The sequence below is a fragment of the Arachis hypogaea genome, chromosome 5 (genome assembly GCF_003086295.3).
Source record: "Arachis hypogaea cultivar Tifrunner chromosome 5, arahy.Tifrunner.gnm2.J5K5, whole genome shotgun sequence".
NCBI classification, from domain to species: Eukaryota; Viridiplantae; Streptophyta; class Magnoliopsida; order Fabales; family Fabaceae; genus Arachis; species Arachis hypogaea.
Genome location: NC_092040.1, coordinates 54,928,106 through 54,944,143, shown reverse-complemented (window position 1 = coordinate 54,944,143; position 16,038 = coordinate 54,928,106). Strand labels below are relative to the sequence as shown.

General features: G+C 39.4%; 1 non-coding gene across 1 annotated transcript; it reads left to right on the top strand.

Moving 5' to 3' along the window:
- The first annotated feature begins 11,596 nt into the window (after window positions 1-11,596).
- On the top strand, window positions 11,597-11,699 carry LOC112804374 (small nucleolar RNA R71). The gene has a single exon (XR_003202982.1). It is a non-coding gene; the product is annotated as a small nucleolar RNA R71 (small nucleolar RNA).
- The last annotated feature ends 4,339 nt before the right edge of the window (window positions 11,700-16,038 follow it).

Below are 16,038 nucleotides of genomic sequence, written 5' to 3'. Positions count from 1 at the left end.
GCAGCACCAGAATGTTGTAGCATATGCCTCACGGCAGTTAAGGCCGCATGAGATGAACTATCCAACTCACGATTTAGAACTTGCTGCTGTTGTATTTGCTTTAAAGATCTGGAGGCACTATCTCTATGGCGTTAAGTTTTATGTTTTCACATACCATAAGAGTTTGAAGTATCTTTTTGAGCAGAAAGAGTTGAATATGCGTCAGAGGAGGTGGATGGAGCTTCTGAAAGATTATGATTTTGAATTGAATTATCATCCAGAGAAAGCCAACATTGTGGCAGACGCCTTAAGTCGGAAGTCTTTATATGTGATGTTAGCCAAAGACCAATATCGATTCGGAAGTTTACACAAAGAGTTTGTCAATAGTATAGTCCAAATCGATGACCAATCCTCGGAACAAATTTAGAAAGAGGGATTTGGTTGTCACGAGTTCAACCCCAATACAAATAAACCGAAGTATTCAACCTCGGGTTGTCTCACGAAGAATGGGCAAACTACTAAACTTATCATGTAAGGAAACGTAAAATGCAAGAAAGTCAATTAAATAACCAAGTCAAGAAAGCATATAATCTACTTTTACTTAGAATTAAGCAAGAATTTAAGCTGGAACTAAACAAGAGAGATTTGGAATTTCAAGTATGGACAATGAAAGAAACTCTTGGCTAAGCATGGGAATTGGGGTCTCCATCCTTGTCTACAACCATAATTTGCTAATCATGATGAACCAAACTCACTAAGTCTACCTCCAAGAACCTTAAGTACGTAACATCTACTCCTAGGGTTGAGATACGTCAAGTGGCTTGATCAATTTCAACCCATAAGTCCCAACCAATCTACCAATTAGATTAGTAGTGGGTTGGTGTCAATGAGTGTCAAATTAACCACTAAGGGTTCTCCAATCAACAATCCAATGAGACCCAATGACTCAAGGTCACTCAATTCTCATAGCTTAGACCAAGAGTAAAGAGAACTACTCCATAATCAAGGGAAATATTTCATCAAACACATGGAATGCACTAACAAAAGACATGTTCAAATTGCAATTAAATTGGAAATTATAAGGACCTACTAACAATTATCTTTAAAGAACAACTCAAATAACACTAATGATCATAGAAAACATTAACATACTCATAGAATTCAAGATTCATAACATTCATGAAATGGGTAGAAATTTTGGAAAATGACAAGATAACATAATTCAACACAAAATCCAAACAAAATTATACAAGGGAATTCAAATTAAGTAATTATAACTAGCAATTAACGAAATCCAATCCAGAAATTCAACAATGGGAGATCAAAATCAAACTAGATCTAGAGAGGAATAAGGGTTTCTCTCTCTAGAAGAACAAGAAACCAAAAAACTAGCAAAAATTGTGTCTAAGTGTCTAATGAGTGATCGCCCTCTTCCCCTACAATCCTTGGGTCTTTTTCCTTCAGAGTGTGCTTGGAATTGGGCCTGAAAAGCCTCAGAAATCGCCAGCCATGATTTCTTTAATGAGGCCACGTGATGGGAGCCACGCGTACGCGGCAAGTACGCGTGCGCGCCGATGAGCGTCTCGATCCACGCGTGCACGCGAAGTGCACGCGCGTCCATTAAGCTTTTCCAATACACGCGAAAGCGCCAGTTGAGCATGCCGGTTCCCATCAGCACACATCCATGCGTACGCGTAAGGTGTGCGTGCACATCGATGCCTAAACTCCAAAGCTCTAAAGCTCCATGTTTCCTCAGTTGTGCATGCTTCCTTTCCCTCTCTTAGACCAATCTTGCCCTGTAAACTCTGAAATTGCTTAATGGCATCGAGTGGTAATAGAAGAGATCAAAATATAGCAATTTCGGGTCAAATAAGCATGTTTTCAATCACAAGGCAAAGTAAGGACGGAAACACAAAGCCATGCGTTTTATGTGGATAAGTGTGGAAATTATTGACAAAATCCCCTCAAATCAACACAAGATAAACCACAAAATTGGGGTTTATCAAATCTCCCCACACTTAAACTAAGCATGTCTTCATGCTAAAAATAAAAAAACCAAAGGATATAGGAGAAGGGGCTTATGAAATGCAACTAATGTAAATGCATCTATCTACTTGGTCAAGGGTGAATCTATGCTCCAAGAACATATGTGAACATATAGGGCTAAGGTGACATGATAGTCCATGAATCCTACCAATTCAACATCAAGATGTGGTGCACATAACTTGCTAGATAAATGCTTGTGAAAGTCGGGAACAAGAAGTCGAGTATCGAACCCTCACCGGAAGTGTGTCCGCTCTATTCGCTCAAGTGTATAGGGTTCACCACTTAATTCTCCCCTAATCATGCTTTCCAAGATTTGTCTTTCATCTAACAATCAACAATTATTTAATGTATGCATACAATTATCATGAGGTCTTATTCTCGGTTGTAATGAGGCTAGGGTAAGGGTAAGGGTGCATGTATGGCCAAGTGAGCTTAAGATTTGTATCTTTGTTTAGCTTAGATTCTCACCCAACACATTCATCAACATATGCAATTTTAATACACAACCTAACTACCTATTTGTCTGCTTTTCCACAAGCTCATGTATTTCTCTTTAATTCACAACCCTCATGCATTGGTGATCATTGGCTTCGCCTTGGTGCAATTTGTCCCCTTTTTATTGTTTCTTTTTCTATGTTTTTGTTTCTTTTATTTTTCTGTTTCTTTTTCCTTTACATTCTCTTTTATTTATTTTTCTTTATGCTTTTCTTCACTTGTCCCCTTTCTTTTGGGGATTTCATGTACAAGGGTGCCAATGCATGCGGTTCAATCATTCAATACATGAGTATGTTTCCAAATTTCCAAAAATTTTTTCATTACAATTACAAAAAAACCCTACCTTCATATCTACCCAAGTTTCCAAGTATTCCCTCCCATTTGAATGGCGCATACCCTCACTTACCTAAGCTAATCAAGGATCCAAATCCAGGGACATTCATTGTTTTTCACTTAGGGGTGTTGATGTGCTCAATCGAAGAACAAAAGGGATTTATCATGGGCTTAAAGTTGGTTAGCAATGGTAGATAAAAGGGTTAAGGCCATTTTGGAAAAGTGACTATTGAAATGATGGCCTCAATCATGTAAATGCATTCATACACAAAATAAAGGATATATAGAATCAGACAAAGCAAGGATTGCAATCATAGAAAGAGAACAATTGCACACAAGAAGGGAAGTAAGTGGTTATAAGATGTAACCACGCCATTAGGCTCAAACCTCACTAGCTTGTGTTCTTAACTCAACAATCATGTTCCGAAATACATTCCTCAAGCAAGTTGTCATAATTTTTTTTGTTTCAAAAATTGGTGGGATGCCCTAAAAACACATTTTCTCAGAAAGGAAGTTATTATCCTAACCAAGTAGCTCTACTAGAAATAACTATCATGCAAGAGATATTCACAAGCAAAAACTAACTATCATGCAATGTGTTAACTAATCAAACAAAAGAAAATTCAAGTCCATGGGTGTTGAAAGGAAGAGATTATTACCCCATGGAGATCGGTCGAACGATCTCCCCATGCTTAAAATTTAGCACAGTCCTCCGTGCTACTAGCAATGTGCAAAGGACGGTCAGGATCAGAATCTCCACTATCCTTCCCATCAGTGCTATCGTCACTCGGGTTCGAAGTAGACGTGAATATTTCAGGTTCCTCCATGGAAGGGGTAACACAACGCAAAAGCTTCTTTATGTAAGTATATCGGCGTTGGTTCCTCCGTTGATATCTATCAATCTTCTTGTGTAGATCCTCAATTCATTGCTGGGTTGATCTTTCTGGTGGTGGTGATGAGGTGGAAGGAACAGTCGGCTGAGGGGCTATGTCAAGGCTTTGGGTGCCTATGGAAAGCTGTAAGTATTTCCCGCTTGGGACTATGTCGCCTTTAGCCGGAATTGTAGCCTTCATGTTCGTGGTCTTCCAAGGAACACCCGCAGCAGCAACTAAGTCAGATACCAATGCTGGAAATGGTAGATTACCCTAGGCATGGACTCTACCCATCGCTTGTTGGATGAGTAGAGGTATGTTCACCAGCCTCTCCGTGAGAATACACCAAACAAGGAGTGCAAGGTCCGCTGTGAAGGATGACTTGTGGGTGCTAGGTAGCATATAGTGAGATAGGATCTGTGCCCAAGCTCTAGCCTCTATAGTAAGACAGCGTGTATCAGTGCACTTGGGTCGCATCCAGAGTCACCCCCGGGTCCAAAATGACTCTGGCTCGGCAATGACTCGAAGAATCGAGTTCCAATTAAACCCAAATTCACTCCGCTGACGCAAGACCTCTTGGTGGCCATCCATATCTGCCGGTACTGGTAAAACATTAAGCACTTGCTGAATAGCCGCTTCTGAAACTGGAACTTGCTTCTTGCGCACATATACTTTCTGAAGAGAAGGGAGGTGGTAATTGGTGTAGAATTCTACCACCCACGAGAGGTTAGTCTCTTGTGGTTTTCTCAGTAGAAATTTTCATCCTCGCCGCTCGATGCGGGCCAGAATACAATGAGCAATGCGATCCGGAGGGGTGAGTAGATGCTCGGCATGATAGCTCCTCTCAACCATGGCGGGGAACATAAGTTCACAGAAGCGGTTGGGGAACCTTGAGGGATCCCTTGCCAGATTGCTCTTCTTTTTTTCCTCAATAGGAGCGGAGGTTCTCGCCTTCTTAGAAAGGGGTTTGGCTCCTAGTGTAGGGTGTGACTTAGAGTTTGATCTTTGGGGTGCCCTTTTTGTTGCCGGTTTCCTTGACGTCTTCTCCTTGCCTTTCTTGGTGGCCATCCTAGAAAAGAGAGGAAAATGAAAAACATTATACCCAAAGAATCAACTCATGGAAATACATGCAAGTGGGGAAGGGTGCCCAAAAGAATTTGTGTGCCTTGAAGACATTATAGCTGCACATGTGATCAAAACAACTAAAGAAGTATGGGTCACAACACTTAGCATGGGATGCAAGAGTTAGTAAGGCATGTAATAGGGCATGAGAAGAGTAAACTCAAGCATCTACAAGAAAGAAGAACTTCATGGTAAGTGAGCATTAAGTTGGTAATCATGAAGTAACTAAGCTCAATGCACTTAAAATTGGTACACGAAATCGTGAGTTCACACTTTTCTCACAACTCCGCGCAGCTAACCAGCAAATGCACTGGGTCGTCCAAGTAATACCTTACGTGAGTAAGGGTCGATCCCATGGAGATTGTCGGCTTGAAGCACGCTATGGTCATCTTGTAAATCTCAGTCAGGCGGATTCAAATGGTTATGAGGTTTTGATGATTAAAAAAGAAAAAAAAACATAAAATAGGATAGAGATACTTATGCAATTCATTAGTAGGAATTTCAGATAAGCGTATGGAGATGCTTTGTTCCCTCTAAGCCTCTGCTTTCCTATTGTCCTAATCCAGTCTTGCGTACTCCCTTCCATGGCAAGCTGTATGTTGGTGGATCATCGTTGTCAATGGCTACCATCAGTCCTCTCAGTGAAAACATATCTGCTACGGTTTTCTGCATGGCTAATCAGCTGTCGGTTCTCGATCGTGTCGGAATAAGATCCATTGATCCTTTTCCACACTGTCACTATGCCCAACAGTCATGAGTTTGAAACTCATCACAGTCTTCCCATCCCAGATCCTACTCGGAATACCACAGACAAGGTTTAGACTTTCTGGATCTCAAGAATGCTGCCATTTGATTCTAGCTTATACCACGAAGACTCTGATCTCATGGAATGGAAGGCTCTGTTGTCAGGAGAGACAACCATGCATCATAAACCAGGAGGCTAAGAGATACACACTCAAGCTCTTACAGATAGAACGGAGGTGGTTGTCAAGCACGCGTTCATAAGGGAGGATGATGATGAGTGTCACGGATCATCACATCCATCAAGTTGAAGTACGAGTGAATATCTTAGAACATGAATAAGCATGAATTGAATAGAAAAACAATATTACTTTGCATTAATTCATGAGGAACAGGAGAGCTCCACACCTTAATCTATGAGGTGTAGAAACTCCACCGTTGAAAATACATAAGTGATGAAGGTTCAGGCATGGCCGAATGGCCAGCCCCCAAAACGTGATCAAGAGATCAAAAGTGATCCAAAGATAGTCTCAAAAATGATCTAAAGATATGAATACAATAGTAAAAAGTGCTATTTATACTAAACTAGTAAACTAGGTTTACAGAAAATGAGTAACTAAGTGTAGATAGTGCAGTGTTTGGGCCCACTTGGTGTGTGTTTGGGTTGAGCATTGAAGCTTTCACGTGCATAGGCTCTTCTTGGAGTTTAAATGCCAGTTTTGGTGCCATTTTGGGCGTTTAACTCCAGCTTTGGTGCCAATTCTGGCGTTTTACGCCAGAAAAGGGTCTCTGGTGGGCGTTTGGACTCCTGTTTTGACCATCAAATCTCGGGCAAAGTATAGACTATTATACATTGTTGGAAAGTCCAAGTCTACTTTCCAACGCAATTGAGGGCGCACCAATTGGGCTTCTGTAGCTCCAGAAAATCCACTTCGAGTGCAGGGAGGTCAGAATCCAACAGCATCTTCAGTCCTTTCTCAGCCTCTGAATCAGATTTTTGCTCAGGTCCCTCAATTTCAGCCAGAAAATATCTGAAATCACAGAAAAATACACACTCATAGTAAAGTCCAGAAATGCGATTTTTGCATAAAAACTAATAAAAATATACTAAAAAGTAACTAAAACATATTAAAAACTATGTAAAAATAATGCCAAAAAGCGTATAAATTATCCGCTCATCACAACACCAAACTTAAATTATTGCTTGTCCCCATGCAACTGAAAACAAAATAGGATAAAAAGAAGAGAATATACAATAAATCTCAAAATATCAATGAAACTTAGTCCCAATTAGATGAGCGGGGCTAATAGCTTTTTGCCTCTGAACAGTTTTGGCATCTCACTTTATCCTTTGAAATTCAAAATGATTGGCATCCATTAGGAACTCAGAATTTAGATAGTGTTATTTATTTTCCTAGTTCAGTATGTTAATTCTTGAACACAACTACTTTATGAGTCTTGGCCGTGACCCTAAGCATCTTGTTTTCCAGTATTACCACCGGATACATAAATGCCACAGACACATAACTGGGTGAACCTTTTTAGATTGTGACTCAGCTTTGCTAGAGTCCCCAGTTAGAGGTGTCCAGAGTTCTTAAGCACACTCTTTTGCTTTGGATCATGACTTTAACCACTCAGTCTCAAGCTTTTCACTTAGACCTTCATGACACAAGCACATGGTTAGGAACATCTTGATTTAGCTGCTTAGGTCAGGATTTTATTCCTTTGGGCCCTCCTATCCACTGATGCTCAAAGCCTTGGACCTTCTTTACCCTTGCCTTTTGGTTTAAAGAGCTATTGGCTTTTTCTGCTTGCTTTCTCTTTTTCTTTATTTTTTTCGCAAGCTTGTGTTTTTTCACTGCTTTTTCTTGCTTCAAGAATCAATTTTATGATTTTTCAGATTATCAATAACATTTCTCTTTGTTCATCATTCTTTCAAGAGCCAACAATTTTAACATTCATAAACTTCACTATAAAAAATATGCACTGTTCAAGCATTCATTCAGAAAACAAAAAGTATTGCCACCACATCAAAATAATTAGACTAATTTCAAGATAAAAGTAGAAATACATGTGCTTCTTGTTCTTTTGTAATTAGGAACATTTTTCAATTAAGAAAGGTGAAGGATTTATGGGACATTCATAGCTTCAAGGCATAGACACTAGACACTAATGATCATGTAATAAAAACACAAACATAGACAAACATAAAGCATAAAAAATCAAAAAATAGAAAAACAAATAACAAGGAAATTAAAGAACGGGTCCACCTTAGTGATGGCGGCTAGTTCTCCTTCTTGAAGATCCTATGGAGTGCTTGAGCTCCTCAATGTCTCTTCCTTGCCTTTGTTGTTCTTCCTTCATGGCTCTTTGGTCTTCTCTAATTTCATGGAGGATGATGGAATGCTCTTGGTGCTCCATCCTTAGTTGCTCCATATTGGAACTCAAATCTCCTAGAGAAGTGTTGAGTTGTTCCCAATAGTTATGTGGAGGAAAAGACATTCCTTGAGGTATCTTAGGGATTTCTTGATGAGGGACTTCCTCATGCGTTTGTTGAGGTCCATGAGTGGGCTCTGTTGTTTGCTCCATCCTCTTTTTAGTGATGGGCTTGTCCTCTCCAATGAGGATGTCTTCCTCTATGACTATTCCAGCTAAACTACATAGGTGACAAATGAGATGGGGAAAGGCTAACCTTGCCAAAGTGAAGGGCTTGTCAGCCACTTTGTACAGTTCTAGAGGTATGATCTCATGAACTTCCACTTCCTCTCCAATCATGATGCTATGGATCATGATAGCCCGATCCACAGTTACTTCAGATAGGTTGCTAGTAGGAATGATAGAGCGTTGGATGAACTCCAACCATCCTCTAGCCACAGGCCTAAGGTCAAGCCTTCTTAGTTGAACCGGCTTACCTTTGGAGTCTCTCTTCCATTGGGCTCCTTCCATACAGATGTCCATGAGGACTTGGTCCAACCTTTGGTCAAAGTTGACCCTTCTTGTGAAAGGATGAAGATCTACTTGCATCATTGGCAAGTTGAACGCCGACCTCACATTTTTCAGACTGAAATCTAAGTATTTTTCCTGAACCATTGTGAGCTAATTCTTTAGGTTCGGGTTCATACTTTGATCATGGTTCTTAGTGATCCATGCATTAGCATAGAACTCTTGAACCATTAAGATTCTGACTTGTTGGATGGGATTGGTGAGAGCTTCCCATCCTCTTCTCCTATCTTATGTCAGATCTCCAGATATTCGCTCCTTTTGAGCTTGAAGGGAACCTCGAGGATCACCTTCTTCTTGGCCACAACTTCATAGAAGTGATCTTGATGGACCTTTGAGATGAACCTCTCCATCTCCCATGACTCGGAGGTGGAAGCAATTTTCTTCCCCTTCCTCTTTCTAAAGGTTTCTCCGGCATTAGGTGCCATTAATGGTTATTGAAAACAAAAAGCAACGCTTTTTCCAATACCAAACTTAAAATGTTTGCTCGTCCTCGAGCAAGAGAAGAAAGAAGGGAGGAGAAGAAGAAGAAAATAGAGGAGATGGAGAAGTGTGAATGGCTCGGCCAAGGGGGGAAAGAAGTGTTTATGATGTGTGAAAATGAAGGAGGGATGAGGGGTTTATATAGGAGTGGAGAGAGGGGTAGGGTTCGTATATTAGGGGTTGGGTTTGGGAGGTAAAGGATGTGAATTTGAATGTTGAGGTCGGTGGGTTTTTAGGGAAGAGTGGGTGGATGTGAGTGGTGAAGAGGTAATTGGTGAATGGTATTTGGGGAAGGGTGTTATTGGAATGTGTGAAGAAGAGAGAGAGTGAGTTAAGGTAGGTGGGGATCCTGTGGGATCCACAGATCCTGAGGTGTCAAGGATTTCTCATCCCTGCACCATTTTGGCGTGTAAACGCCCTCTAAGTGCTAATCCTAGCGTTTAAACATCGGGCTAATGCCCTTTTCTAGCGTTTAAATGCCAGTCTGCCTGCCAGTTCTGGCGTTTAAACACCCAGAATGGTGCCAGGATGGGCATTTAAACGCCCATTTTTCTACCTTTACTGGTGTTTAAATGACAGTTTGCCTGCTAGTTTTGGCATTTAACACCAAGAATGGTGCCAGGCTGGGCGTTAAACGCCCATTTTGGTATCCTTACTAGCGTTTAAACGCCAGTAAGCTCTTCCTCCAGGGTGTGCTATTTTTGATGCTATTTTTTTATTTTGCTTTAATTTTTGCAGTTATTTTTGTGACTCCACATGATCATCATCCTAAAGAAAACATAAAATAACAATGTAAAATAAAATGAAAGAGTAAATAATATAGATGAATAAAATTGGGTTGCCTCCCAATAAGCGCTTCTTTAATGTCAATAGCTTGACAGGAAGCTCTTACAGAGCTTCACAGGTGCTCAGAGCAAGATTGTGGCCTCCCAACACCAAACTTAGAGTTTGAATGTGGGGGCTTTGCTTGACTCTGCATGGAGAGAATTGAATGAAGCTTTTCATGCTTCTTCCCCATGTTTACAGAAGAGGATCCTTGTGCCTTAAACACAAGGTAGTCCTCATTCACCTGAAGGACTAGCTCTCCTCTGTCTACATCAATCACAACCTTTGCTGTGGCTAGGAAAGGTCTCCCAAGGATAATAGATTCATCTTCATCCTTCCCAGTGTCTAGGATTATGAAATCAGCAGGGATGTAAAGGTCTTCAACCTTTACCAAGACATCTTCTACAAGTCCATAAGCCTGTTTCTTTGATTTGTCTACCATCTCTAGTGAGATACTTGCAGCTTGTACCTCAAAGATCCCTAGTTTCTCTATTACAGAGAGTGGCATGAGGTTGATACTTGATCCTAGGTCACACAGAGACTTTTCAAAGGTCATGGTGCCTATGGTGCAAAGTATCAAGAACCTCCCAGGATCCTCTTTCTTTTGAGGTAACTTCAGCTGAACCAATGCACTTAGTTCATTGATGAGCAATGGAGGTTCATTCTTCCTAGTCTCATTACCAAATAATTTGGCATTCAGCTTCATGATTGCTCTTAGATATTGAGCAACTTGCTCTTCAGTAACATTTTCGTCCTCTTCAGAGGAAGAATATTCGTCAGAGCTCATGAATGGTAATAGTAGGTTCAGTGGAATCTCTATGGTCTCTAGATGAGCCTCAGATTCCTGTGGTTCCTCAATAGGGGACTCCTTGTAGTTTGGTGGACATCCCATGTGGTCTTCCTTATTGTGAATCACATCCTCCTCCTCTTTTATAGGTTCGGCCATTTTGGTTGTATTAATGGCCTTGTACTCTCTTTTTGGATTCTCTTCTATATTGCTTGGGAGAGTACTAGGAGGAGTTTCAGTAATTCTTTTACTCAACTGACCTACTTGTGCCTCCAAATTTCTTATGGAGGACCGTGCCTCAGTCATAAAACTGAGGGTGGTCTTAGATAGATCAGAGACTATGTTTGCTAAGCTAGAGAGGCTCTGCTCAAAATTCTCTATCTGTTGCTGAGAAGATGATGGTAAAGGCTTGCTATTGCCAAACCTGTTTCTCCCACCATTATTGTTATTGAAGCCTTGTTGAGGCTTCTATTGATCCTTCCATGAGAAATTTGGGTGATTCCACCATGATGGATTATAGGTGTTTCCATAGGATTCTTCCATGTAATTCACCTCTTCTATTGCAGGATTCTCAGGGTCATAAGCTTTTCCTTCAGAGGAGGCGTCTTTAGCTTGCAATCCGGTCAGACTCTGAGAAATCATATTGACTTGCTGAGTCAATATTTTATTTTGAGCCAATATGGCATTCAGAGTGTCAATCTCAAGAACTCTTTTCCTCTGAGTCACCCTATTATTCACAAGATTTCTCTCAGAAGTGTACATGAACTGGTTATTTGCAACCATTTTAATGAGTTCCTGGGCTTCTGCAGGCGTTTTCAGATGAAGAGATCCACCAGCAGAGTGGTCCAATGACATCTTGGATAACTCAGACAGACCATTATAGAATATACATATGATGTTTCATTCTGGAAACATGTCAGAAGGACATCTTTGGTTAATTGTTTGTATCTTTCCCAAGCTTCATAGAGGGATTCACCTTCCTTCTGTCTGAAGGTTTGGACATCCACTCTGAGCTTACTTATCTTTTGAGGAGGAAAGAATTTGGTCAAGAAAGCATTGATCAGCTTGTCCCAAGAGTTCAGGCTTTCTCTAGGTTGTGAGTCCAACCATGTCCTAGCTCTGTCTCTCACAGCAAAGGGGAAAAGCATAAGTCTATAGACCTCGGGATCAACTCCATTGGTCTTAACAGTATCACAGATCTGCAAGAATTCAAATAAGAACTGATGAGGATCTACTTATGGAAGTCCATGAAACTTGCAGTTCTGCTGCATTAGAGAAACTAATTGAGGCTTAAGCTCAAAGTTGTTTGCTCCAATGGCAGGAATTGAGATGCTTCTTCCATAGAAGTTGGAAGTTGGTGCAGCATAGTCACCAAGCATCTTCCTTGCATTATTGTTATTATTTTTGGCTGCCATGTCTTCTTCTTTTTCGAAAATTTTTGTCAGGTCCTCTTCAGAGAGTTGTGCTTTAGCTTCTCTTTGCTTCCTTTTCAGAGTCCTTTCAGGTTCAGGATTAGCTTCAACAAGAATATCCTTATCATTGTTCCTGCTCATGTGAAAAAGAAGAGAACAGAAAAGAAGAGGAATCCTCTATGTCACAATATAGAGATTCCTTTATGTGAGTAGAAGAAGAGAAGAAGAGAAGAATGTGTTAGAGAGAAAATAAAGAGAATTCGAACACAGAGAGGGAGAGAGGGTTCGAATTTTAAGATTGAGAGTAGTGTTAGTAAATAAATAAATAAATAGAAAGAGATGAGTGAGAAGAGAAATTCAAAAATATTAGAAGAAATAAAATTAGAGTTTAAAACAATTAGTTAATTAAAAAGGTTTTTGAAAAAGTTGTTAGTGGTTTTCGAAAATTAGATAGAGAAAAGTAGTTAATTGAAAAAGATTTGAAAACAAATTTTGAAAAGATAAGAAGTTAAAAAATTTTTGAAATTAAGTTTTGGAAAAGATATGATTGAAAAAGATTTTGAAAATTGAATTTGATGACTTGACTAAGAAGAAACTAAAAGATATGATTTTAGAATTTAAAGATTGAACCTTTCTTAACAAGAAAGTAACAAACTTGAAATTTTTTGAATCAAATCCTTAATTGTTAGCAAGGTTTTCGAAAATATGAAATAAAAATAAGAAAAAGATTTTGAAAATCATTTTTTAAAATTTTTTGAAAATATTAAGAAGAAAAATGAAAAAGATTTGAAAAGATAGAATTTTTTTTCTTTTAAATTGAAATTTTGACTTGACTAACAAGAAACCACTAATTTTTTTAAAAAAAATCTTTGACTAAGTCAACCCAAAATTTCAAATTTTATGAGTGACATAAGGAAAAGATATTTTTTATTTTTTGAATTTTAATGAGGAAAGAGAGAAAAACAAAAAAATTGACTCAAAACATAAAAATTTTGGATCAAAACCAATGATGCATGCAAGAACACTTTGAATGTCAAGATGAACACCAAGAACACTTTAAAGATCATGATGAACATCAAGAACACATTTTTGAAAAATTTTTAAGAAAAGAAACACATGCAAGACACCAAACTTAAAAATTTTTAAATTTTTGACTCTAAAAATTCGAAAATGCATATGAAAAATAAGAAAAGACACAAAACAAGAAAATCACAAGATCAAACAAAGACAATCATCAAGAACAACTTGAAGATCCAGAAGAACATATGCATGAGTTTTCGAAAAATGGTAAAAAAAAATAAACACATGCAATTGACACCAAACTTAAAATTTGACTCTAAACTCAAACAAGAAACACAAAAAATTTTTATTTTATGATTTTATTATATATATATATATATATATATATTTGAAAAATTTTCGAAAATTAGAAAAAATTTTTTTGAAAGATTTTTGAAAAATTTTTGAAAATTGAACAAGAAGAAAATTACCTAATCTAACCAACAAGATGAACCGTCAGTTGTCCAAATTCGAACAATCCCCAGCAATGGCACCAAAAACTTGGTACACGAAATCGTGAGTTCATACCTTTCTTACAACTCCGCGCAGCTGACCAGCAAGTGCACTGGGTCGTCCAAGTAATACCTTACGTGAGTAAGGGTCGATCCCACGGAGATTGTCGGCTTGAAGCAAGCTATGGTCATCTTGTAAATCTCAGTCAGATGGATTCAAATGGTTATGAGGTTTTAATGATTAAAAAAGAAAAAAAAACATAAAATAGGATAGAGATACTTATGCAATTCATTGGTGGAAATTTCAAATAAGCGTATGGAGATGCTTTGTTCCCTATGTGCCTCTGCTTTCCTATTGTCCTCATCCAGTCTTGCGTACTCCCTTCCATGGCAAGCTGCATGTTGGTGGATCACCGTTGTCAATGGCTACTATCAGTCCTCTCAGTGAAAACATATCCGCTACAGTTTCTCGCATGGCTAATTAGCTGTCGATTCTCGATCGTGTCAGAATAAGATCCATTGATCCTTTTGCACACTGTCACTGCATCCAATAGTCACGAGTTTGAAGCTCGTAACAGTCATCCCATCCCAAATCCTACTCGGAATACCACAGACAAGGTTTAGACTTTTTGGATCTCAAGAATGCTGCCAATTGATTCTAGCTTATACCACGAAGACTCTGATTTCACGGAATGGAAGACTCTGTTGTTAGGAGAGGCAACCATGCATCGTGAACCAGGAGGCCAAGAGATACACACTCAAGCTCTTGCAGATAGAACGGAAGTGGTTGTCAGGCACGCGTTCATAAAGGAGGATGATGATGAGTGTCACGGATCATCACATCCATCAGGTTGAAGTACGAGTGAATATCTTAGAACAAGAATAAGCGTGAATTGAATAGAAAAACAATAGTACTTTGCATTAATTCATGAGGAACAGGAGAGCTCCACACCTTAATCTATGAAGTGTAGAAACTCCACCGTTGAAAATACATAAGTGATGAAGGTCTAGACATGGCCGAATGGCCAGCCCCCAAAACGTGATCAAGATATCAAAAGTGATCCAAAGATAGTCTCAAAAATGATCTATAGATATGAATACAATAGTAAAAAGTGCTATTTATACTAAACTAGTAAACTATGTTTACAGAAAATGAGTAACTAAGTGTAGATAGTGCATAAATCCACTTCCGGGGCCCACTTGGTGTGTGTTTGGGCTGAGCATTGAAGCTTTCACGTGCATAGGCTCTTCTTGGAGTTTAAACGCCAGTTTTGGTGCCAGTTTGGGCGTTTAACTCTAGCTTTGGTGCCAGTTCTGGCATTTTACGCCAGAAAAGGGTCTCTGGTGGGCGTTTGGACGCCTGTTTGGACCATCAAATCTCAGGCAAAGTATAGACTATTATATATTGTTGGAAATTCCAAGATGTCTACTTTTTAATGCAATTGAGGGTGCGCCAATTGGGCTTTTGTAGCTCCAGAAAATCCAAGTGCAGGGAGGTCAGAATCCAATAGCATCTTCAGTCATTTCTCAGCCTCTGAATCAAATTTTTGCTCAGGTCCCTCAATTTCAGCCAGAAAATACCTGAAATCACAGAAAAACACACAAACTCATAGTAAAGTCCAGAAATGTGATTTTTGCATAAAAACTAATAAAAATAAACTAAAAAGTAACTAAAACATATTAAAAACTATGTAAAAACAATGCCAAAAAGCGTATAAAATTTCCACTCATCACTAGGGCACAAAGTTGGCACAAGGTTGGCCTAACTCTCAAATTTCTGTACCAGTGCTAGCGTGCAGCACAAGTGATGCGTACACGCACAATGCACATACGCGTGCATGGTCAAATGGGTGACCAACGCGCGCGCGTCATTGACGCTTACGCGCAGGTCGCAGGCACAAAACGGGCACAAGAGTGGCATAACTCTCTGGTTTTTGTACCAGAGAGTGCAGAATGCGCAACCAACGTGCGCGCGCACAGCCCTCTTGCGCGTGTGTTGGCGAAATGGGAGGGCTGCGCAGGCGTCAAGCACGCTTACGCATGGGTTGCCTGGCACAGAGTTTGCATAATGTGGGCACAACTCTTGGGTTTTTTGTACCAGGAGTTGTGAAACCACGCCGACGCGTGTGCGCACAGTGCGCTAGTGCGTTGTTGCCCCCTTTTTTTTCCAACAACATAGAAAAATGCAATTCAACACATTCTTAACATACAATCAGCTAGATAAGTTGAGAAAACACTTACAAAATCATCCAATATTCAAAATAAAGCATTTTCCTCATCACAATCAATACAACAAAATTTGCCAAGATTGATAAAATTCTAATGAATATCACAATAATCTAACGAATTCAACAAACCTAGGATATCAAAATATATCAAAACAAGCTCAACAACATCAAAAATCACAAAATTCTTAAAGAGTGTAAGGCTAG